This window comes from Mya arenaria, chromosome 1 (assembly GCF_026914265.1).
Source record: "Mya arenaria isolate MELC-2E11 chromosome 1, ASM2691426v1".
NCBI classification, from domain to species: Eukaryota; Metazoa; Mollusca; class Bivalvia; order Myida; family Myidae; genus Mya; species Mya arenaria.
Genome location: NC_069122.1, coordinates 52205579 through 52231439, shown reverse-complemented (window position 1 = coordinate 52231439; position 25861 = coordinate 52205579). Strand labels below are relative to the sequence as shown.

General features: G+C 33.2%; 1 long non-coding RNA gene across 2 annotated transcripts; it reads left to right on the top strand.

The window, feature by feature from the left end:
* Positions 1 to 1935: 1935 nt before the first annotated feature.
* On the top strand, positions 1936 to 24759 carry LOC128237207 (uncharacterized). 2 transcript variants are annotated; one of them, XR_008261526.1, is made up of 2 exons: positions 1936 to 2059; positions 20058 to 24759. It is a non-coding gene; the product is annotated as an uncharacterized LOC128237207 (long non-coding RNA). The 2 variants fall into 2 exon arrangements; XR_008261525.1 differs by lacking the exon at positions 1936 to 2059 and adding an exon at positions 3118 to 3323.
* The last annotated feature ends 1102 nt before the right edge of the window (positions 24760 to 25861 follow it).

Sequence of the window (25861 nt, the reverse complement as noted above, 5' to 3'; positions counted from 1 at the left end):
TGATGTTTGCATATAATACCATGCATTGTGCACATCCAAAATGTCTCTGGTGGGTTAACTTATATAGAATGAAACAAATACCCTCGTAAAATTGTGCTCTCTGACGTCATTGTCTATGTTCACTTTCATTTGAGAACTATGTTTAAGAAATATATACTTTATTTCAAATATTGTCCACTGAAGATTGAGTGTCCACGGGAGAAAGCTTAGGCACTTCAGTTGGTGTTTTAGAACGTAGTGTGGGAGTCAAAATGACTTATCTCCGTTTCCTTCCGACAAACGGAAAGTAAAAATAATTGCCCTCGGGCTAAAGCCCTCGGCCAATTATTCTTTCCACTGGGGCAATTATCAACCAGAAGCCATGGTCAACCATTATTGTATAAATTATACACTTGACGTGTAGGATAAGTGTTATGAGTGTATTATAGTACTTTATATATTTAATATATCAGTTTAGCTAATAACTAATATGTTTGCATATTATAAACAATATTATTAAGTGGTAGTGGTAGTGGTCGTTGTGATAGTGGAAGTGGTAGTTGTAGTAGTAGTAGTTTTCAATGTGAATAACAACACTGAAATTTCTTCATACATAATTATACTTTTAAGATTCCGTTTAATAGACGAATAAAATTCAAATAACATAAATCAACGTGCTCATTTGATAATTATTTTAACCATACTTCGAACAGACAGTAATAACAGTTATATTACTCTCAGCCATTTAAAGAGTCAATAAGCAATATATGTATTTATGAATTTTATCTTTATCTATTTAAACTGTTCTTAGAAATATTTTGGCCGAACCAGTTAGGACCTACCTCTCATCTTTCTTCTTAGTGGTAGTTAGTAGTAGTTGTAGTAGTTGTAGAAGTAGTAGTTGTAGTAGTAGTAGTAGTAGTAGTAGTAGTAGTAGTAGTAGTAATAGTAGTAGTAGAAAGTAGTAGTAGTAGTAGTAGTAGTAGTAGTAGTAGTAGTAGTAGTAGTAGTAGTAGTAGTAGAAGTAGTAGTAGTAGTAGTAGTAGTAGTAGTAGTAATAGTAGTAGTAGTAGTAGTAGTAGTAGTAGTAGTAGTAGTAGTAGTAGTAGTAGGACGAGTTGCAGTAGTAGTAGTAGTAGTAGTAGTAGTAGTAGTAGCAGTAGCAGTAGTAGTAATAGTGATAGCCAGTTGCTGCGAGGGAAGAGTCAGTTTTGTCAAATGGTTTATCTGTGATAAAAATGTAAGAAACTACTCACTGTTCGTTAAATAAATGGGGTAACCAACCTTTTCATATACGTGATTTACAACCTTTCCCGATCATTGATGAAGCTCAAAGTGGTGGAATCTGATACCGTTACAAACAAATATTTCGTGCGAGTTTATCCGTGCAAAAACCAACTTGTATTAATTGCATAATATGCAGTAAGTAAAAAAGCGAAATATGTCTTTAAAACGGAATCAAGATTAATAATGTTATATTTTAAACTTGCTTTTACCAGCGTTCTTGTGCCGTCAAGACATAGGCCTAAAAGTGTTGTTTTTTTTCGAATTCATTACATTTTGCCATATCATGTATTGTATTCCACGGGTATTTTCAACATCTCAAAGGAGAGGGCCGTCGTTACCATGCAAATCTCAGGGGCTTCTTCGTAACGGTATCAAACCAAAACCAAAAACTCAAAAGCATTATAAACGATCAAAAAGCATTTTGTATCGTAGACATAACCATTCCCGTTCCAAAGTTTGGGTTGATGGGCTGCAAATTAATATTTGCTTTACTACCCAGAATGACCTAGAATTTATACAAGTCGCAGATACGATAACTATCGAGTATTACCTTTTGTGTATTAATAATTGTTGTGAATACAAACACCTAACCTCACAATTACATGTAATCCTCAAGCTTATGCATAGTATTGGATTTTCTCCGAGAGAGTGGCACTATCTCGGCTTGCATCTTTTTTGTTCAGTTGATAGAATAGTATATTGCATTCACACTGTGGAAATGTTACAAGGATGATGGTGGAACCGTGTTTAATTATACAAGTTGTTAATTGAAAACAAATGTGATAATTGCAAGGTATGTCATTGACATCTAACTTATTAGATAACACAGTTGAACAACAATCTTTATGTCTTTGTCAAAATGTATGAGCTGGCTTGGTTTACTTGTGTATTCTTTAAAGTAATTTCTTATAAATACATAAATATGTGGACAGAGTCACGCTATTGGCAATAGTGAAGGGATTTTATGAGATTTAAACACAACAACATATACAATAATACAACGGTAAGATAACATATGACAAAATGGTGCATGTTATTTCAGTAATAATACAACACTAGAAGTGTAAGATAGTTCTTGTTAAGGCATCATTTTACTAGATATATTAAAACTTAAAGCTTCTCGCTCATGTTTTTGTCAAAAAATAAGATTTTCCGGTAATTCATCTGAATGTACTAATTTTATCCTTTTTTACTCTATGATTTCGAAGTTGCAGAACAAATACTGTTTAAGTATAAAATGAATTTTGGTTAAAGTGAAGTGAGAACCCACGCCGGTTACAACATGAAAGCATTGAAAATCTACGCTTCAACCACGGGCCACCAGGGCAATTTGTTGAAGGGTTCCAGCTTTTGCCATAACATTTTTTTAACACTCCTAATGATTTGCTACACTTTATTTCGTCATACAAATAAAATGTAGTTTACGAAAAACATGAGCGAGTATCTTTAATAAGATTCGAATAACAAAGGTTACACTTTTGCCAACCTTCGAAAACTGATTAGTCAAAAGTTCCGGAACTTCAAAAACAAATGCAACAGAGTAAGGGGGAGTGTAGTAAACAATTTACATGATTTAATTCTAAATTAGCGAACCCTTTATACGGCCTAAAGATGATGACAATAATCAACATTTGTTAACAATCTTTACAACTTATAATGCATTATCTTTCCTTTGTAATTTTTATTCAACCTGTGACAATACAAACGATATATTCATATTTGTTGTCAGTGCAAACACATATCCTCAGTATTACATTCAATCGTTGTGCTATTGTGTATTATTGGATTTCCTCGCAAGAGAGCGGCACTATCTCGGCTTTCATCTTTTTCGTTCATTTGATAGAATAATGAATTGCAGTAACATTGATGTAATATTACGACGATAATTGTGGAACGGTGTTGTTAACTGAAAACAAATGTGGTTATTACAAGGTGTGTCATTTACAGCAGGCTTTTAAGACAATTGAACATATTTTCTAGGAGTGTATTCTACATGGATGATAAAAGTGAACGTATTTATCATTTCAATACAAGCAGAGAGGACTATTTAAATCAAGGTAATTGTTAACGTAAACTAAAATTATGTTTTTCCAATTTCAAATAAAATATATTATGTCTTTTTCTATGCTGAAATATATTTTTTATACTACATAATAATTTACTCATAGCTAAAATAAATATGATACAATTGTGCATCCAGATGTTGTCCATATTAATTACTAGAACGTAATGCCGACACATAATCAATTCTATGTGGACCTACAACTGCCTAGTTTTATGTTTAATGCAGACGATATATTTGTTTCTCTATTAAGAGAATGATTTCCAAAACGTCCTAAAATTGTAACTGGGCAGGGTCGATAATTTTTACCATACTATGAGGTAAAGATAAAAGCCTTACACTAAGATCCTTCTTATTAGGGGAATAGAATTCCAGAAATAGAAATTGCCTGAAGAAACTTTTTTTTCGGAATCAGTCATGAAGGTGGCATAATAATTAACTGACCTTCAGAAGTCAACATTTGCATTTAAGTACGTTTGATATTTTTCACTTTTGGCCCTTTGTCTGTTGAAATACTGCTTTGTTATTTGTATCGTTTGTTTTATCTATAACATATTTTGCATATGTTGTGTGTGAAGTTTAGAGAGTTCATTAATCTGAAAATATTAAATGGGATTATTTAAGATAATTGAAATTAAATTTTAGTATTAGATACGAACAAGTAACTTTACTTTCAAAGACATTAATTATTGATACTTTTATTCCCATTTTCGGATAAGATTATTTTAAACATGTATTGGTAATTTGAAAAAAAGGCAGACACTGCACTTGTTTTGTAAAGCGAGCATTGCTTATAATAATACTACTTACATTGTCGTCGTTGGTCGAAGCAATCAAGACAACACACAAATATTTAAACAATGTACTTACTAGAAGTAGTGCACATGAAGCAAGCTACAGGACGATTCGGGTATTATACATATACATGTACTCACTAGACCCTCATGTGTGCAGATGTTCATTAATTTGTTATTTTTTTAAACCTCTATCCGATGTCGTGCTTTTTATTTAAGTAATGAAGTAATAAAGACATCAAAATAGTTTGAACAACATGTATTCCACAACTGTAATTCAAACCCAGTATAACGTTTATTATAAGCGGCAATCCGTACCGCTTGACCACAGTACAGCAGCGTTCAAACATGTGGATATTAAATCAAATCAAATCAAATTAAATCAAATTTTATTTTCAGTCGGTATGACATAACAGAGAAAATATAAGCTATGAATTAGCTACATGTATCGTTTTTATTATGAGACCCTCAAACGCTGTGCATTGTTGCATACCAACGAAATATATAATATATGTGTAAATTCCACAATAGACGGAATATTTTCATCTAAAGTATAGTGTTGCTGGTGGTAAAGTTTCAAATTCACGCTCAAGGCCCCCACAAAATGTCCAACAGGATGAAAGAAAGAACCAGCTGTGGAAATTCAATATGTTCATGCGATAACATTATATATCAAGAACGTTGGCATGCTCTTATTTATGCGTTTGATTTTTCATGCTATTTGCATTCGATTAAAAAAAATATACATCTACCAGGGACATTAAACGAATTTGGAAGTATAATTATGTACTGACCTTTCAGAAGCCAGCATTTTATACATACTGTAATGCAATGCTTCTTGCGTTTTATTCATCTCTTTATTCATGTTTCATGAGGGACATGTTCTCCAAACAGCTCGAAGCGGACACCAGAACTGGTTCCTACAGATGAATTTGACTCAATAGATATACAGATATATGCCCAACGAGCTTTATTGTTAAATTAAAGTATGACCTATAAATTACACTATAAGACATTTTCAACGAAATGTTTGGTACAATTTCGTAAAACACAAGCGCAATTATTCGTCCTTTAATAATCTACACATAAAGGGATAAGTATCTTACTTTTGTCATAATTGTACGCAACATAGAAATTAATCCAAAGCTGTTTTGTTTTTTTTTCATTTAAATGGTGCGGAAGTTGTGTTGTTTGCATTAATAGTACTTTACCATTGAAGCATAATTATATGCATTCTAACTTGGCAGTATTCATAATCTATTATCTCGTCCTAATGCAAGATGGGTGCGTCTGGAACAACTATGAATATATTACAATAGCAGTACCGGAATGTTTCCTGTCTATTGTTAATGCATTCCTCCCAAGAAGACAATTAGTCTTGACGTTTGACATGAGAAATTACTCCTGTTTGTAGTTTCGTGTTGTGTTTGAGCGTTCTTTACGCCTTTGTGTTTGATAATGATATATTACGTGACGAGTTTATTATATATGTGCAGGTGGGTGCTTAAGTGAAATACGTTACTTTATAAGTTGACTTCAAATGAATTTCAGGCATATGATATCTTAGTGTCTGTGTATGTCTGTACAGCATATATTGAGTAATGAGATATCATTGCGCGATATAAATATAAGCGGATCCAGCGGGTGGGCAACCGGTGCCCCCTTCCCCAAAATCGTCCAAATCTACTTTAAATTTTAATATAGGAGTAGGACAAGAAATCGTTTTAATTTTCCCAAAAGCCCTGCCAACACCTTCAAACAAAATACATTTCGGTTTTGAGAGAGGGGCGCAATCCAAATCGATACGCCTCGAAGTATCGTCCCCTTAAAGATCAAATCCTGGATCCTGGATGCCCTCTCCAGACTGTGCGTAGGCTGTAACCACAACGGTTATAATGGACGCTTCGATTTAAATGTACAGTTATTTCATACATTCTCTTACCAATGTTGTCATATTAAAATAAGATACACGTATACTCCCTTTTCAGTTGTCAACTCAAAATTATGTAACATTAATCACACAATTTATGCGTGTCCTTAACATAAGCTAGACGCGTTTAACGCACTTGAAACAACAGATTTAGGCCAAGTTTTAAAATTTTAAATTATACACATTTAGGGAGCCATACTTACAAAATAACTTCAGATTCAGAAAAACACTATTTATATTTTACCATTGCTTTTACAAAACCAAAAGTAATTTAAAATGGTAATAAAATTCATCAATTTTCATCATCAATACGAAAACAGAAGAAAATTTAAGATGACATTAAGTTCTGCAGTTTTGCGACTTGAGTTTGAATGCACACTTTGGACTGTTCGTAATGATTATTCCTAGATGACGTAAAATTAAAAAAACATTCTAGATGCACATGTTGAATCAAAAGTAATATTTCGCAGTCTATCTACTGCTGGCGCCTTATCGTCTGTTGTGTTTACTCGTTTGATTGGTCGTCAAATCTTGGTCTTATATTCTATTATTCAAAACCATAGTACGACTAGATTAGTCGTTATAGTTTCTGTTTCTGCTGTAGAATAAAACTTATTTTATAAATGAAGGACTTTGTTTAAAATTTCTCGCTGAATGTTTTTTTTATTTGGCACTTTCATCATCTTGGTAATATATTTTATCGATGATTGCAGATAATTCAAAAAAACTTGTTTCTTGTACGCCTATTGAAAAAGTGGACTTCTTTTTAGTGCAACGTCATTTAGTGATTCGACACGTACCAGTTTCGTTTACGAATTTTAATTCACAGACGACCTTTCTGTGTAAACGTAAGTACACATACAAGGAAAGGTAGTGTGTCAAACCTATGGAGTATTGTTAGTTAAGGCTGTATATAAAACATAAGTAGGGACATACGCCAATCACAACAGATTCTATATAACCTGTCGTTGGCCTCCAATTTATAACTTGACAGAGTCTTATTGTTGTGAAATTTGTTTAAACGTAATTATTTTACAAGGATTGTGTGAAAAAACAATACAATGCTATATAAATCATTCTCTTTGGTACGTGTTTATGCGAGTGTGTGGTCTTGTGTAGGGGTGTAAATTGGAGTACCCGGAGAAAAAACATCTGTCCGGCTTTGCGGCCACAACCCCATACTCACATGCGCCCAGGCCAGGAATCGTACCCAGGGCCCCATAGTGAGAAGCGAGTGCGTAAACAAAACGCTAACAGGGCAATCTCAATACAATCTCCTATAGTAAAATTCAAAAAAAACTCCTGCTTGGGTCATAAATGTTATTTCCAATAAAAACTGTTTGCCTTGATTGTGTACATGCCGTGGTGGGGAATTTGTATTTTTCTACTGACAAGAATATAATTGCTTTCCATTTTCTTTACGATTTTAAGCTGTCTCTGTATATTCAAACTGTCTGCTCAATCAACTCTCCTAAATTGCGTCTCTAATTATACAAAAATACGGTAGATATACTTAAAGGGACTTCCTCCCGTTCAAAAGTGCCATACATTGCACATATTTAGTTCGTAATATAAGAAGAATGTATAAATGGTAAATATTTATCATTAATTAAAATACGATTTCTTATATTCACATAATTTTAAAATATGTCAGAAATTGCTTGAATTTTTCGAAACCATAAGTAAACCTGTTTCAATTTGAATTTTTTTATGCATATAGTGACACTCGTATCTAAAATCAATATAAACGCATGTATCACAAACATAAACTTTAAGGGAGTAACTTTTAACTACTTACTAATTAATACATTTATGGAAAACATTACTCACTCATTACAATATTGTAACCGTGTATTTAATAGCTGAAAACGTTCAAATATGAAATGACTGGTGGTTTCTAAAAAATTAAAGTGATCGACTATCGACTCATAAGGCAGAACTACCGTGTTTTCTGCAAGCTTGTTTCAAATTAAACACAGTATCGTTCATTAAAAAAACATTGTTTTCGATATTTATTCATCCTTTTCGGTAAATAAAAATTGTTTTATTAATTGTGGTACATCTTAATTGGTAGTTTTAGTGCATCTCTAAATTTACTATATTTTGTTTAATTGAGCGTATATCATGTGTTTGGTTGAAGCTTGTACATCACTGGTCTCTGGCTTCTGTTGATTGATATGGGTGGGATAAGACAAAACGCCTTAATCTTAGCAGGTTTGTTTTGTTTTCGATATACAATCTAATGCTTGCTTTTTTCTGCTTGACACAGAATTGTTGAAGACGCAACGAGTGGGTTTAGCATTTTTCTTAAAATTTCGTGAGCAGTTCAACTCTATTGGGAATGAAGATTGTTTTTGGAAGAAATCGGTTCGTGTTCCATTGTCACCGCTTATATTGTAATGGATTAACGTCCTTCTGCGCACGAATATTTGTTTACGACAATATACTTCTTGGCGGTGAATATCACTTCCTATGTTTTACAACACTTCCTCTCAACCAAAGAAAACGGTGAATATTTACCAAGCATTTGCGAGTAATAATACTGGAAATTTTCCATTTTGTTTGAATTATATTATACATGTGTTTAAATGTTGATTCTTGTTCAACTTCTCTGAAAGCTCACACTACATTATTTTTTTAAAAATCAACTAACTATACAGAAGCGTATTCATAAGATTCAAGAAGCAATTGAATTTATTAACCTTTAGTACCAAATGTTGAGGAAAGCGTGAAAACAAGTTTAAACCCGATGAATTCCTTCCTGTTTCGCTGGCGGCTGGTGTTAATATTCATCTTGCATAGACTTTTTAGACACTTCATATGTGTATAAAAAGGCTTTTGCTCTTTCCTTATCCTTATAAGTGGACAGTAAGAAGGAAGTGAAATAGAGCCAGTGCCAGCTTCAGGACAAATATCGCAGTATTGTCAGCAAATGACATCAAGCCCATATGGTCGAACAACAATATCATCAACATTTTAGGTCGTATGTGGAGGTATCCCAGTGTTGTCAAATGCTACGGTCGTCAATGATATAGGAATATCACTCAGTATGGAAATACAATAAGACATTTAAATAGTAGCCCCGGTGTCGTCGTCGGCTGTGTCGGAGTATAATTATTATTTAAGTTATGACCCTCCGCAGCGCAGTTCTTAACAAAACACTGGTTTGACTTGTTCGAGCAAGTATTTGGTTGAAGTAAGGAGTACAGGTTACAGCTTACACATACCCTTCCCTTATCACCTATTGACGTCAAATTGCAGCGTTCAAAAACAGAAACAAGATACGAACATTTTATGTGTTTGTAAATCTAACGGTTTTTGTGTGTGTGTCTAATAGGAGTTTATGAGAATGCAATGGTAAATATTTCTTTCGTTGCTTTGTTCCTGTATTTTCTGTAGTATTATTGAAATGCAATTTTAAGTAAACGGTTTCCATATGAATCTTATAGAACGCGACATGAACGTTAGCTTTATAATGGTTGTTAATACAAACACTTACATAGTATTACGTAAATTCCTCTTTACGTTGCGGTGTATTGATTATTTCAAACTTGACACCGCCCGAATGGCAGTCAATTGGTCTTTTTACAGTAAATGTCTACGGGACAATTTAAGGTGATATACACATCTCTCTAAACTATTATGTCTGCATAATGGCTTAATGTGCGTAATCGCCTGGAATGAATCGGGTGTTTCAGTAATAAACCAGACTTGCACCCTGTGGGTCTTATCGTTAAAACATTCCGACAGGTATGCGCGTGTATATGATGCAATTGTTCAAGCTCAGCGTCTTCCCTTAACAAACGAAAATAACCACGGCGTTTGACCAGCGACTGCTCTAAATGAAAAGGCAGCAAATATTGTTTTTGTAAATTAACGAATGTTTAAATACTCACGGACATCTAAACGTTTCCTTTGCAATATAGATTAAGGAAGTTGAAGTTTGCACTTTTTTCTGTCTAAAAAAACATCCATTGAATAGTGTAAACATATATCCCTGAAGGACTAAATTTAAGTACTGCACTGCAGTAGTACTGGCGAAACGTTACGATACATGTTGGACAGTGATCAATTATAAGTTGTTAACTGAAAAAAATGACGCCGTTTACATGATACGTAATAGATTTAACAATTGAACATCTGTTTTTATAAAAAAATGTCTAGATTTTGTTTTCAGGTGAACATAGTTTTCAATCCTTTGCTTACACAGGATGACATATAAATACAAGGTAGTTTTAAACATCTTAACTTACTCGAGGCATCCAATTATTGTGAACTGTTTGTTTCTGGTTACCCTATCTTTTTTGAACTATTTGAAAGGGTGGTATGTAAATATAAATAATTTGTTTTACATATTCGAAACACAACATCACAAACACGGTTTTTGTTCTGAGAGAACAATCAATGAGCCAGTCTTTGTCCGGATTCAGTTGAAATTAATTTCAAAATTAAAAAGTGCAATAACCACATCGATACTGTATTTGCAGTAATTTACTGTTAATATTATTTATTCAAGCTTGACACTTTAAACGATACCAACACTATATGGGATCACCAGGAGTTCAAGTTTAGCATTATTGCCAATTGCTTTATAAAATGACGTGTAAATGAACAGGAAAGTTACTGTTTTAGCTCTATTAGTTGCTGAATCATAAAGGTTCGCTCCTCGATATGAATAGTCGATTACTATTCTCACAAATAGGTTCTAATTTTGACAAAGCATTTTCTCGTTTCATCTCCTATGAATTAAATATTAATATTTTATACGTTTAAATCGGAGCTCTGTCCATGAGAGCTTAAAGTGATACTCTTATTCAAAATCAACACATACACATGTATAACCAACATACATTTTGAGTGATGAACCTTAACTACTAATTAAATAATGCATTTAATGGTAATATTAATTAGTGATGACAAGACTGTGACCGTGTGTGTAACAGCAGAAAGCGCAAAAATATTAAATGATTGGTGAATGCTAAAATATTTACTGTGGTCTACTATAGTCTCATAAGGTAGAATTACCGTGTTTCCTGCAACTTTCTTTAAAATTAACCTCGTTATCCTTCATAAAAACCATTAGTTTCGACATGTATACATTCTTTGTGGTATATTAAAACAATTGTATTAATTGTGGTAAATCTTATTTGGGAGTAAGAGTGCATCTTTAATCATTAAATGAGCTAAAAGTGTGTAAGTATAGTTAGATTGAAGCTGAATTATTGAGGCGACAACCTGGTAATAGTCTTTAAATGTTTATTATGTCCATTTAGTTGTTGTAACTTATAACTGCTGAAACACTTATATTCTGTGTTATTTCAAAATTAAAGAAGTTATTCGAGGAAGTGAAATGTATGATTCGATTGAAGAAGTTTCCGAAGATCCCATCCTACCCAGTTTTCTTCTCTGAGGATAAATTTAGGGTAAGAGCGAGATTTGGCTAGTTAGAGTTAGAGTTGGATAGGGCTTATGTAAAAAGGTCGAATGATTTTCAAAGTGGCGGATAATTTGTAAAAGTTTAAACGATTGTAAATATATATATAACTTTTCTGTGGAACGACTTGTTGGAAAGTTAGCCACTGGCACTGGTGTAGCCGTCTGGCTAACATTAGTTAGTAAAGCATGTTATATTTCGATGTTCTCAATGACCTTCTGGACAATTTTAAATAATATATTGGCATCTTGAAAAAGACGATTTTAAAAAGTCACCCAACGCAATAACACTATAACTGCGAATATAAATTGATATTTAGCTCTTGCACTAAGGTGATGATTAGTGTTTTATTACTGGGTCTTCCCGTGTTAATATAATTGAGTTGACTGATATTTTGAGGATAAAGAGAGCATTTCAATGTGTGGCTCTTTCATCTGGTTCTCTTTCAACTGACAATTATACCAGTAGACAGGGACACGCAGTAGCGAAACATTCTGTATATTTTACTCGCAAATCTTCAACATGGCTTCTCTCAAAACATTTCATGCAAATGACCATGTCTATTTTTCATACTGAGTTTGAATATAGAGTTATAAAATTGAAGCAATGAGAACATTGCAAACTCTGTTTTGAAGAATGGAATCTGACTGTTATACGACTGAATTAGTCCCCTGGGCTCATGCTCAATGTCTTATAATACAAAATATGAGCGGGAAAGGAAAGAGTACGTTTATGCGTTTGGAGTCGTATTCATGTCGTCTTTTGACATCGGTCAATACTAAAATGTTATATTAGAAAACCATTAACATTATTACGTGCAACTTTGACATATCGTTACAATTTCATTTATTCTTTTCGAAGTCTTTGTTCTTTCTTTCTTTGAAAAGGACATAAGTTACACTTAGCCATAACTAATTATAGCCAAACTACTCATCCAGATTGTATGGATACAAGTTTGTGACATTCACCACACTCGAGGCATGTAATCAATGCACCAATACTCCTATTAAAGTACCCTCCCCCCCCCCCCCCCACACACACACCCTCAGATTTCATGCTGATTAATTTCTGTTTTAACTGTTCAAATTTCAAATGGAGCCATTTGATTAGGACGAATAAATGGACACCCATTTAAATAGATTGTTTTCAATTTCGAGGTTTATATAATTTTCAGTTGAGTTTTTCAAGCTTTTATACTTTAATATTTATGAACAACATATTTCTTTTTTAAATGATAACGATGTGCCATCGTTAAAAGAATTTTCATGTAAACTATGCCATATCTATCCCTAAAAGCGATAGAGTCTTTTTAATAACTATATGGGTTAGACTTTCTTAATTCTTATAAGTATCCTACTTAATTATTATGTAAACGACGGCGCAGGCATAGTTTTATTTTTTTATTTTTTCATTGAATCGTTATGCGAATGTTTTTTGTCTACTTGCGTTACATATGTACCTGTTTTCTTAACATTGAAACATTCTCATTATAATATAGATTCCAACTTGGCATTGTTTATATTATATTGCCTCATCGTAATACAAACTAGCTCCGTCTAGAACAACTATGAATATATTACAATAACATCAGCGCCCGGAATGTTTCCTTTCCGATGTTAATGCTTTACTTCCGATGAGATCATTAGTCTTTACATTTAAAATGAGTAGTTTCTCCTATTTGAAGTTACGTATTCTAACGTCATGTTGCTTGATTATGAGGTTCTGTATGATTTGTTTTTGAAGGGGAGGGGGGATATTTACCATGCATGTGTGGCTGCCTTTTGTTGTTCGTTGTATTAATAGTAATGTCATATAATTTTGATATATGGAACAAATCAGAACTTTGAGAAAAAGGTCTTATTCTTCAAACTTGTATGGTTTTCTGCCGGAATTATCGAAATTATAAACTTATATATGGCGTGTTCTGTTAAACAGTACTCACATGTAAAGCTTGTGTTAACATTCTGGTAAAATGCAAATCAGTCTCTTATTCTGTGGACTTATACCGTTTCCATTTTTTTAACAAATCTTAACTCTCCCGCATGCCTGGAAACACATAAGCTTATCAGTCTTCAGTAGCTTAAATTGCTGATTTCTAGAAAATCACCTTAATTCAATATCCAACATAAGTCAACGATTATGTGCCTATGTCCATGGGCATTTGTAATGTAAGCTGGTGCAAATGCCTTTTGATAATCCAATGGTTACAAATTGGATTGCATTTAGTGCATAATGACACATAAATTTACAATGGTATGCTTTGTTCTCAAAATTTAATTTGTTTGACCTCTGTGTGTCTGAGCGCCATCGTTGCCAATTTTCCACAGTCGATAAAAGGTCCATTAACTGGCTAGGGTATTATACAAGGGTTATTGCAATCATGCGATTGGTAAGATTAAAGCTTTAAAATCTAACGTCGTTAGTAAAGCGGGCTTCTTTTATGTACAGCAGTTGAAGTTGCATCAAAATAGAATAAATTCTGAATAACCCCGATCTCTCATCGCAGACTGCAGTTATGTTCATTTACAGTTCAAATGAAAAGCTTTGCATATAGCTTTATTGTCTTTGACAGTGTTTTATTCAAGTAATTGGATGGAAATAGTGTTTTGGGCCGCAATTGCATAAATATGGCAAAAACAAATTTAAAAAAACAGGTTTTGACCTGAGTCTCCCAGTGCATATGTAAAAACTTGTATCAATGATAATGTTAAAAGCTTCCACTTTTAAACCTTTGCAAGACGATTTCATTATACATCAATACTTTGACTTTTCATTTGAGAAGGCAGTTTTGTTAATTGCTGTAGTTGAAAAATTACTCATGACACATACAAATGAGGCAAACTATCAAATATTGTGCAAACCTATGAACATCAAACACATCAAAACCGTGTAGCCAAAAGAAAATTTCAAAACAAGTGTAGAAGTTGTTTATTTTGTACCTAACATATAATGCATATTACATGTGTATGTATTCAATGTAAATGATATGGAATACGTTTGTGAACAGGGACAGACAGACAGTTATTCTCAGGATAACGAATAATTCCCGCGCTGTTGCGTACTATTGGATTTTCTTGAAAAACAGCGGTAGTATCGACGCTTGCATCTTGTTTGTTCATTTCATAGAATAATACATTGCAGCAACACTGACAAAATGTTACAATGATGTAGGAACACTGTTAATTTCGAAACAAATAAGATTTATGCAAGATACGTCGTCTGCGTCGTACTTGTAAGATACAACAATGAGACATATTTGACAGGAGTTTGTCTAAATGGACTTTTAACGTGAATATATTCCTGATGTTTTTGGAAGTAAGGTGGATAATTATACTTAAGGTAGTTACAATCTTATCATTAGTTTCATTACAGATATTATAATTAATTATATTCATCTTTAAACCGTCGTCAATGGATATAAAACATACCCCATCCCGAAGAGGGGGAATGCTTATATTGTCAATTCAAGAAAAGGACATAAGCTCAATGGCTACTGATGTTGATTTTATTTTTCTAATCAGATATTTTCAGAAACATAATAAGGTCAATGTCGAACCAAATTGATGTAACTGGTGTTCATACGAGATACACTATAAGGTGTCAAAAAGACTAACTTTTGTTAATGCCTTGATAGTTGGTTCTATTTATACCGAATTGAATGAAAACTTTAATCGAAAGTTATGGGGTTTTTTAACCAAAAATGATCGTGCACCAGTTTTCCAATATCTTCGTTTAGGCCAACATAAGTTATTTGTTTCCACTTACATTATATCACAAAATAATGAGGTGGGCAGGTAGGCATATATCGTGGTAAAATGGAAAGGTAAAATAGAAGTGCTGAGTATGTTTCATTTCATAATTGTGTTGACCGATGTTCAACATGTGTTGGAGATTTAAGGAACATTTTATAAAACATATCAATTGCTCAAATGTGTTATAATTCTAAATGGTTATCATTTCAACTGACAGAATGTACTTGGACAGATCCACTCAGCAGAACGTCTGTGTATTTTGCTCACAAAACTTCTGCATAGTTCTTTTGAAGTTATTTTATTTAAATGATCAAGATAAGTTATCATATTGAATGAGGATATAGAGTAATTATATCACCAGCGGATCCAGGGGAGGTGGGGCACCCAGCGAGCGCCCCCCCCCCACCCCCTTAAATTGTCAGAGTTTAAATTGTATTTGAATATTGGAGAAAAAGGTGATGAATAATGTCAAAAATACACTATTTCGGACTTTATATTGTTCTAGGGGGAGTACCCCTAACCCCCCCCCCCCCTACCGACACTTTAAACCAAATAAATTTCGGCTCTGACGGAGAGGTGCAAGTCAAGTTTTCTTTAAAGTTTTACATTCGCAGAATTGAAGTAATTCAATAGCCACTGAGATGTCTTGATCGGTTGTTGAGATATGTCGTGTTTGACTTAAGCACAACAGACGAGCGAAGCGATTCTTTTTCGATGCTCTTATTTTAGTTTTCAACGTTTCAAGGCGTAGCCCTTAAATTCATAGATGAACAAATTATTTGATTGAACACAAACGATCAGAAAAGTGAAGCTAGCACCTGGCAAAGGTCTGGTTATAAGATCATGCAGATACAATTATTGGACAGGGAACACACACCCATGTACATAAACCATCACTGCAACAGCTAACCATATCGGAATTCGTGTTGTCAATTTCTTTTTCAATTAAAAAACGGTTTTAATTGGAGTATTTTATTATTTAGTGAACAAGAGACACATTTAAACACAATGTTTGTAAATTTAACCTTTTTGCAATTGATACAAGTTGTGTTCATGTAATTCAAAATTAGACCATCTAAAAAAAGAACCATTTTAATAAGTATATGGGTAGGTATCTTTCTTCTTATTACTGTCCTACGTTAGCTGTTAACAACGATTTTGTATTATTTCAATGTAAAGTTTTCAGAGAAAAGGTATGCGAAAGTCTTGTTTCCTCCTAAGCGAAGCATTTCCTCTTTGTAATGGAAGTTTTGCGCGTCGAGAACTACTATGAATATATTACAGTAGCACTCTATCTTGGAATGTTTGTTGTCTTGAATAAATTCATTTATAACAAAGAGACAATTAGTCTTGACATTAAATATGATAATTTCTCCTGTCTGTAGTTCCATGTACTTGTGGTATTCCGTCCTTCCGCACGCCTTCTTGCTTTAGGTTGAGGTATTACGTGAGGAGTCAGTCATATATATGTTTGTGTGTGTTATTTGCTTCTCATTTATATTAATTAACTTTATATAATAATTATAACAATAATAACAATATTAATAATAATAATATTATTATAATAATAATAATATTGGTGGCCTTAATTATAATTATAATAATCATAATGATAATATTTAAAATAATAATAATAATAATAATAATAATAATAATAATAATAATAATAATAATAATAATAATAATTATAATAATTATAATAATAATAATAATTTTATTATTATAATAATATTAATAATAATAATAATAATAATAATAATAATAATAATAATAATAATAATTAATAATAATAATAATGATAATAATAATAATAATAATAATGATAATAATAATAATAATAATAATAATAATAATAATGATAATTATAATAAAAACAATCTTGTATTTATATTCAATGCTTACTTGTCATATGGGTATTTGTTTATTTCCTTTGAAATAAGAACTTTGTTTATGTTTGACGAGTGTACGTGCGTTTAACCATGCCAAATTATCATCGTGATTCGGCGAGACTTTTTCAGCTGTCAGAATATCTTATTTTACCTAGATCGAATTATCGTGAGAAATATTATGTTAAAGAGCTTAATAGTTATAATACCAATGATCTGGGTCCAGAAATATATCATTTACATGGTGAAGCTTATTTTTCCCATGCAACTGTAGCTTTCTATGTTATTGGCATTGGTAAAAGCAAGCGCATTTGTTGAAAAAAAACACTATGGTACTTTCTATACTTTCAAATTGATACCTTACGCTAAATGTAAACATAGTTTGGTTTGGCCTTTATATATATAAAGCAATCTGTACAATTACCGCTGTTTGTAATATTGTCGTTTAATTGAACAGTGTGTGTAAACCACGTGATAATTTGCGTCATAAATGCTAGGTCGGAAGGCGATATTTTGCTTCGACAAACCTTTTTCCCATAACCGCCATCTGATGGAGCACTGTCAAAACGTTAGTTTGGAAACAGATTTGTCAAAGTGTCTGAGTAAACTAATCACCTAATCAAACCCCGGTAATGAAACCAAGGCAGGCTTTAAGACTACCCTTTACAGTCGAAACCCGTTGGCTCGAAGTGCTAGGGACCGGCGAAATAACCTCGAGCCTCGGAAATATCGAGCCAAGCGGGAATGTTTACATTCAGTATATAGATATCGGTCCTTTTCATCCAGTTCGAGCCAACGAGGAATTCGAGCCAAGCGAGTTCGAGCCAACGGGTTTCGACTGTATTTTGTTTAAAATTGTGAAAAAAAAGAACATTTATCTTGGTTTTAAGTCTTCATGTTAAGTAAAATGTTGCCTTCGGCCGGAGCATATATGGCGTAATTTATCACGTGGTAAACACACACTATTGAACGGCATTCAACATAACATTGTTCCAACCAAAAATTACGCTTGAAATATGAGCGCCAAGCTTTTGGTTCTCCAATGTTTAAGACAGCAAAAGGTAAAAGGTAGCATGTTTCTCCCAGTTAACGTTCACAGTTTCAATCCTCTGGGATTGCATGCTGTGTTTATAATAACATCCCTGATGGTAGTTTTTCTATTCATTTAAAAAATGATTAATCGTAAAATGAGTGTAACAGGTCGGCTGTCTTTTAAAGGTCGCATGAATTGATTTGGTTAAAAATCGATGTAAACAGAAAAAAACAAAAGAAAAGGAAGAAAGTATTTAGCTTAAAAGTATATTCTTCTCTAGTTCGATTGGCTTGTTTATATGATATAGGCGGCTTTCAACCTTTGTAACGTCGTTTATACGACAACAGAGCTATTGAAAAAGTGTCTTCTTACTGTTGTAAGCGGACCGTTCTCGAGAATTCCGGGTAATCCCACTATCCGATACATTGTATTTAGAAAGTCCATGATAATCTATTTTTTTTATTTAAGCATTTGTTTGCTCACTTATATATGCAATATACTTATCGTCGTATAAGTCAGATACAGTTACTTGTTTTTTCTTCAAATGTGTCCTCTTTCAGACGTAAAAAACCGTAAAAGGACACTTTTGAAGAAAAACTCGTACTGTATCTATTACTTAATTGTTAAATATTGTTAGTATGTATTTAAGAGATTGAAAGAGTTTGATGCGACGAAGTCGTAATACCATTAAATGTTTGTAAGTACATACTAACACTATTTTAAGTTTTTTAGTGGTCTAAATACTTTGTAACTTACCCACTAACTGGGCCAACCACTGTTTATATTCACCACTTCACCTGATTACAATCAGTAAAAGCTGACTGCTTATTTGCTGAAAAAATGTATAGAAAAACTTTAGAAAGCCTTCTCATAAGACAAAATATAATGTTGACCACTAGCAAATGTTACGATACGCTTGATGGTGAGCTCTACAAGTGGGTTTAAATCCCAGTCAATGGACATGACGCCGACCCATCATTATATAACACATATAAAACAGAGATCGCATAATTGGGTTTTGCCATGGCGGTACAAATAATAAGATGAACTTCAAGCTATTGGATTTAATGTAGCTGATCAATGATCCTGTTGTTTCCAAAGTAACGTGTGTATATTATTAAAACGGTGAAATTTTGTTTGTATCGGGAGGTTAGCTTGGGAAAATCTGAGTATTTATATTTCCGGGTAAATACTATTGACCATAACTATTTAATCAATGAAAATATTCACTAGTCACATGATAACCCTTGACAAAAATCACTCTTAATAAGATTTGATATAGTATTTTAATAAATACCTCTCAGTTTCTCTGTATATTATAAGACAAATATACATTGATAAACAATTGCTAATTTTAAACTAATATTGATATCAAATTTGTCATCTTGCATGTTTCGTGTACGGTTTTTTGTTATTTTTGATTGATATTTTAACATGAAATAAAATCGAAGCGCATGTTAGGCGGCAGGGCCTGACCTTATTGCTTAGATTTCTCTGTTCAATTTGAACAAACAATTTAAAAAAAATGATATTCATGTTTCTTCGAAGTGTCATGTTTCAACACAGTGCTCTACTGTAATTCGTAAAGAAACAATTCGTGTTGTTTTGTATTACATTACTATAGGCAAATTAAAACAATTATTATTTTCTCTCTTATTCTTTCCTTTCGGCATTCTCAATGTTGTCTCTATAATTGTTTTTCAAGCCTTATCATATATTTCCCTTAGATCTAGGCTTCTTGACACCGTTGTGAATTCCATAGCTGCGAAATCTAATCAACTGGGTGAAATTGACTTCACGAAACTTCGCGCCATCTATCAAAGCTTCTTGTCAAAATTTAATTTCTAGCGGATCTGAAATTCCAGACTCTTCGTGACAATACTCTTTTGTATATTTTCAGAAAAAATGTCTGAGAACTATCGATGACGGAAAGATATTTGTTTGAAGAGGAAGTTTGAACAATATTTACTGCTGAAGGTCAAGGTCAACGACAACCAATATGGCGGATTCACCGCGGACTTTACCGGAAGTTGCCTACAAACCAGTGGTTATTAAATATCCAAACTCAAAGTCAGACAAACAAATCAAGCGCACGAAATATTCGACAGACGAAACGGACTCCGACATGGAGAGGAACGCAGGTGACGTTTTAAAGCCAAAAGGTTCAACTCATCACAGCACAACTTATGTTCCAGATACAAACTTGACTCTCGCCTGCCTTGTGTGTATATGTTTCAACATGCCTTTAGGAGCGGTTGCAATGTACCTGTCGCTCTCTGCTGCTCGTCTGTATCGTGATGGGGACCCGAGAAGGGGAGAAAGAAAAGCCAAATGCTCTGTTATTCTCAGTCTATTTAGCATTGTTTCAACTGTGCTCCTTGTGATGTCATACGTATTGTGGGTCGTCATAGAAACACAGAATAAACGAGCACTTAGACAGCGAAATAGGTAATGCAGCAAGTGTGAAAAACCATTATAGTGAAGCCTTAGGACTAGTGCCAAACTCTGTATTACTTGCCTATTGGACATTCGCAGTGTATGCTATAGAATATCAGCCATTGGTACATTTGGACATAGTCACTTAATATATAATGTTTTCTTGTGCATATTTGATTTGAAAAGAGCCATTCGGAGCTCCTCGGTCATTTTTATCGAAAACAACCTCGGATATATGCCTGTACATCAGTAGAATACATTTTATCTTTTTAATTTTATCATTAATTTAATGTAGTGTTGTTGTTTTGTTTTATTTATCTTAGTTTAAATTGATTGCCAGTGAAGTGTATTGTTGCAAACATAATTAAGATGCCCAAGAGTTAAGTCATTAACTTTAACTGCTAAATTAAATTACAAGGCGATCTACTTGCAGCGGACTTAAACATACCGATTTCTGAGTATGTAAACCGTCCATATACATCCGAGGTTATTTTCGAGAAAATGGCCGAGGAATTCCGAATGGAATAGAGCTGCACCTTAAATTGAAATCTCATGGAAAATGAAGATGATTGAATCTCAAAATACACTATGTGAAACAGGTTATTTCATTAATCCATCATCTTATAATGATTTAGTTTTAATCACAAAGAAACAGAGGAATTAACGTGGCTTTCCGAAAGGTGCAAGGAAACAGTTTCTACATCCCTCATTTTGCACAATGTTAAACCAGCATTATCAAATACAGCTTTGAATATCATAGTCAAATTTAGAGTGTGTATTGACACTTTGCAATGGATATTTGAAGTATTCCTGGTATTATTTGTGGTTCTGTGTGGAATTGACACTCGGCCAAAGTATTCTGTGTATAACGTTTACGGATTGTTAAAATACCTGAATTTAGTTTGTAGTTTTTAAAGGGCGCGATGCAAACATATTCAGAAGGTAATTCTACATACTTATCTCGAAACGAAGGCTTTATTTTTGACCGGATTGACTTCATGATACAATTATATATTTAAAATAATTGTTTTATTTATAATAATGCTGAATTATGAATCTTCCTGAAATATAGTGTTGACAAGATTAACCGAAGAAGCAAATGCAAATCATGTGATAATGTATGCATTGTATAGTCATTTTGTCAATACCAGACGGGCTGGGAAACACTACATGCACGTGTACTTGTCTTGTAACGACATCAACGTTTACTTGTCTTGTAGCCTCATGCACGTGTACTTGTCTTGTTTCTACATTCACGTGCACTGGTCTTGTAGCCACATGCACGTGTACTGGTCTTGTAGCTACGTGCACGTGTACTGATCTTGTAGCTACATGCACGTGAACTTGTCATGCAGCTACATGCACGTGCGCTTGTCTTGTAGCTACACGCACGTGTACTGTTCTTGTAGCTACTTGCACGTGTACTGGTCTTGTAGCTACACGCACGTGTACTGGTCTTGTAGCTTCACGCACGTGTACTGGTCTTGTAGCTACACGCACGTGAACTGGTCTTGTAGCTACATGCCCGCGTACTGGTCTTGTAGCTACGCGCACGTGGAGAAGGTGAATTGGATCTTAAAATACAGTTCAAAACTATATTTGTAAGTCTAGACATACTAAATCCTAAAATAGATGTGTTCTTATTTTACATGTCATCTTTAGTATGTCCTTACATAATGAAATACTTGATAATCTCTTTCACACGAGTTCATACGGAAGCATGTGTACATTGTACATGTTAAGATCGTCTAACTGATGTCGCCAATATATTTACAGTTCAAATGTTGGTGACATCAGCTACACGATCTAAACATGTACAAGTATACACATATTGCAGTCTAAACTACACCGACAAGCCAAGAATCCCAATGTGTACGAATACCCTGTTTTAATGCACATTGATGGCGTTACGGTTAGAAGTAGTTCACGTACACGTGCAAGTAGTGTTTTGCAACGTATCTGGTATGTTGGATAACTTCACGTATGACTAGTTTTAGAGTTATTATAGAAGTGCTCAATGTTGACCTTATTCCAAATGATGCATGTATATTTTTGCTTGATGACAGGGGCTGTAAAACGGTAATAAAATAAAAAAAATGTAGTAATAATATAGTACAAATGTCGCGTGTAGAAATAATTAATTTACTCTGCATATGTGTATCTTAGTAGACAGGTTTGTCCTTAAAACAAAACGTTCGTAGATTGCAACATATACTTATTTATAAATATACATTGCCTGAGATTTGTTTATAACACTTTCGCGATATTTAGTACAACGATTAAGCTTAATATTGGTATTAATTGATAATAGAAATAATCATACTACTACTACATATGATTTTTAAAAGTATTATTATAACAGCATCATTTATATTAGAAGGTAACAAATTATGACATTGTTACAACATAATAGGATCAATGCTGCCTTCTGTAAACAATTTCTGAAGGAGCGTTGGTTTAATTAAAAATCTAAATTAAAACAATTATCTAATTAAAAATCGTGTGATAATTAGAGCTTTCATGGAACCAGCCAATATTTGATTGTAATTTTAAGTTGTTTGTACAAAAATTCCATGGAAATCACAGGGTGTACTGAAAGTTAAAAAAAACATACGCCAGAAATGTAATTGTTACGTAATGTTGAACAACCTTCACATACATGTACATCTCACTATATAAGGATTATCAAAATGTTTAATTAAAGGCCCATTGTGTTAAATGTGACGCCATTTGTATACTGAAGTATATGCTCATTTTATATAATGTCTTTCATGTTGATATCATGTTGGTTACTAACTGTACAGATCATATTGACATTTTATACATCAACTCTGTAACCGTATTCATACGTAACTGTTTGTATATCTCACGAATCCTAAATATGCAGTATGACTGTATGTGAAGCACAATACGAATGTAAAATCTGGCAAATATACGTGCTTTTATCTATGATTAATACATATGTTACTATATATAGTAACACATTTGTACAGGGATTTCGCGATTAGTTGCATGACTCAGCGATTATCGGTTTTGCGGCCCGGGCCGATTTTCGATTATTATTTTGCGGCCAGTAGAACGTTCGCACGTGAATTCAATTTTCGCCTTGAAATCAATTTTGGCGACTGTAAAATAATGTCTTGACCGTAAATAAATCAAAATGTATTGATCTGCTTGAACATATTTATAATTAAATCCTAAAGGGACGCAAACGCGAACGCATTTTAGGAAGATATGCTAGTGTTTGATAACCAGTGTGGACCGTTAGGGCGGCGTTTTTTATTCTGCGTTGACATTTAAAAAAAAAACAAAGGAAGCGGCAAAATTGATTTTACTTGAAAAACAGCAAATGTTCATACATGTTGACATCAATAATTCGAGGTGTTGGTTTATCTAAGTACAAACAGTCGTTCTACTTGCTAAAGGTTCATGTTTATTGAATTGAATTCAGTTATTCAGGACATAAACAGACAGATGTCAGTGATTCGTACAGAAAAATTCGGATAGACGTGTTGTGGAATTTTCAAGGTGATCAATTGAAATTGGAATGGGAACATAAAAATGATAACAAAATGTTGTTTGCCTGTTTTGCACACTTTTAAAAAATTAAATAATAACAGTAAATTTAATTTGAGAGTGAGTTAACTCATCGACTACGTCTCGGGCCATTACGAGTCACTCGGGCCAATTATCACTCAACGGCCCGGCTACGCCGTGTATTAACCTCTAAATAATAGACATTAACCAGACTAAGACCGCTTGATATATATACAGTTTTGTATGTTCTTCCATAACACCATTCATCTTGTGATGCATTGCCTAGCACATTCACTGTTTTATATCATTTTCACATTGATTTATGGATCGAAGGATAAAAGCCAAAATAGTTTTAGTGATATTAAGTACAATAAAACACTTAGGGCTTTTTGCTTCTACCAATCGAGATGGTTGAATTGCTTTTGTATTAGTCGAGGGGTGCCAAAAAGACTGTTGTAGGTGTCGGATTGACTTTGACGCAGTTACCGCTGTATTGCAGTGACCTTCGATATCACGTGGCCAAAAAAGAACGTCCATTTTGTATTTTTAGAATCTATGCAGTTGTATTTTTGTATGTGAAAATGTTGTTATCTTTATTGTATAATGCATTAAATGACATATCAATTTCATCTGTCTTTATTCACTTTCGAAGTTCAGAGCAAATAACATATTTTTTATGTTTTTACAGAAAATAAAACTGAAAATACTCGAGGGTACGCTGGGTACCATTTACACAGTTACTTAACCTAAGAGCATCGGTGGCTTATTTGTAGTCAAAGTAAGGTACACTAAACACCAAGGGCGGTATTCATAAAACATCATTTCCTAACTTAAAGCATTTTCTTAAGTTAAGTATCTCACCGATCATATGATAGAGTATTTTTAAAAATATCTGAAATACTTAAAAGACATTGATTTTATTCAGTATTCCTACTTTTGTTTTAAAAACGCCTATACTTACCTTTTAATTTCTCTCTGATAAAATGAAGAAATCGGATTAAGATACGGAATGACTTATGATGCTTTATGAATGTCGGCCCAGGCCATAATATCACAAAAATATCGAATACACAATATACAACAAAACCATACAAATCTTGGTCTCATGGGCAACATAAAAGCATAGTATGATTTAACATAGTTTATTTCTGTTATATTTTTGTTTTTGTTTTTATTCTTATAGAATTTGCCAATAAAAAAATGTTGTCAATATGTCATAAAAACTTATTATAAAACAAACAAAATATATGTCATTGAGTACTTCTTAAAAACATCAATGAGTTGTGTACTCATTTACATTGTAGAACAGTTTTTCTTTGGAATCTGGATCCAAATTTTAAATAAACATAATTATTCTCTGAGAAAATGTGCTTTTAAAAAAAACTACACACATAATTTTACGTGTTTTGATTAACTTTTAATGTCATGCGGTAAAATGTGTTGAATTTGAAATTGCGATTTGATTTAGGTATTTCGCTATAATGGGGCCAGGGTTCTCATTTTAAGTCCAAAAGACCAATTTTCGAAATAAATATAAGCGAGCCCCTTTTGTTATATAGACAATGATGATTTTTTTCTTAGTCCTAGATGAAATGTTAAGTGCAGTGCATGTTCTGCGAAATACAAGAAAAAATAAACCTAAAACATTCTAAATTATGGAAACCTAAAACATACTAAATTATGGAAATATACATGTTCAATGCTGGAACTGATTTGCATGTATAGTACATG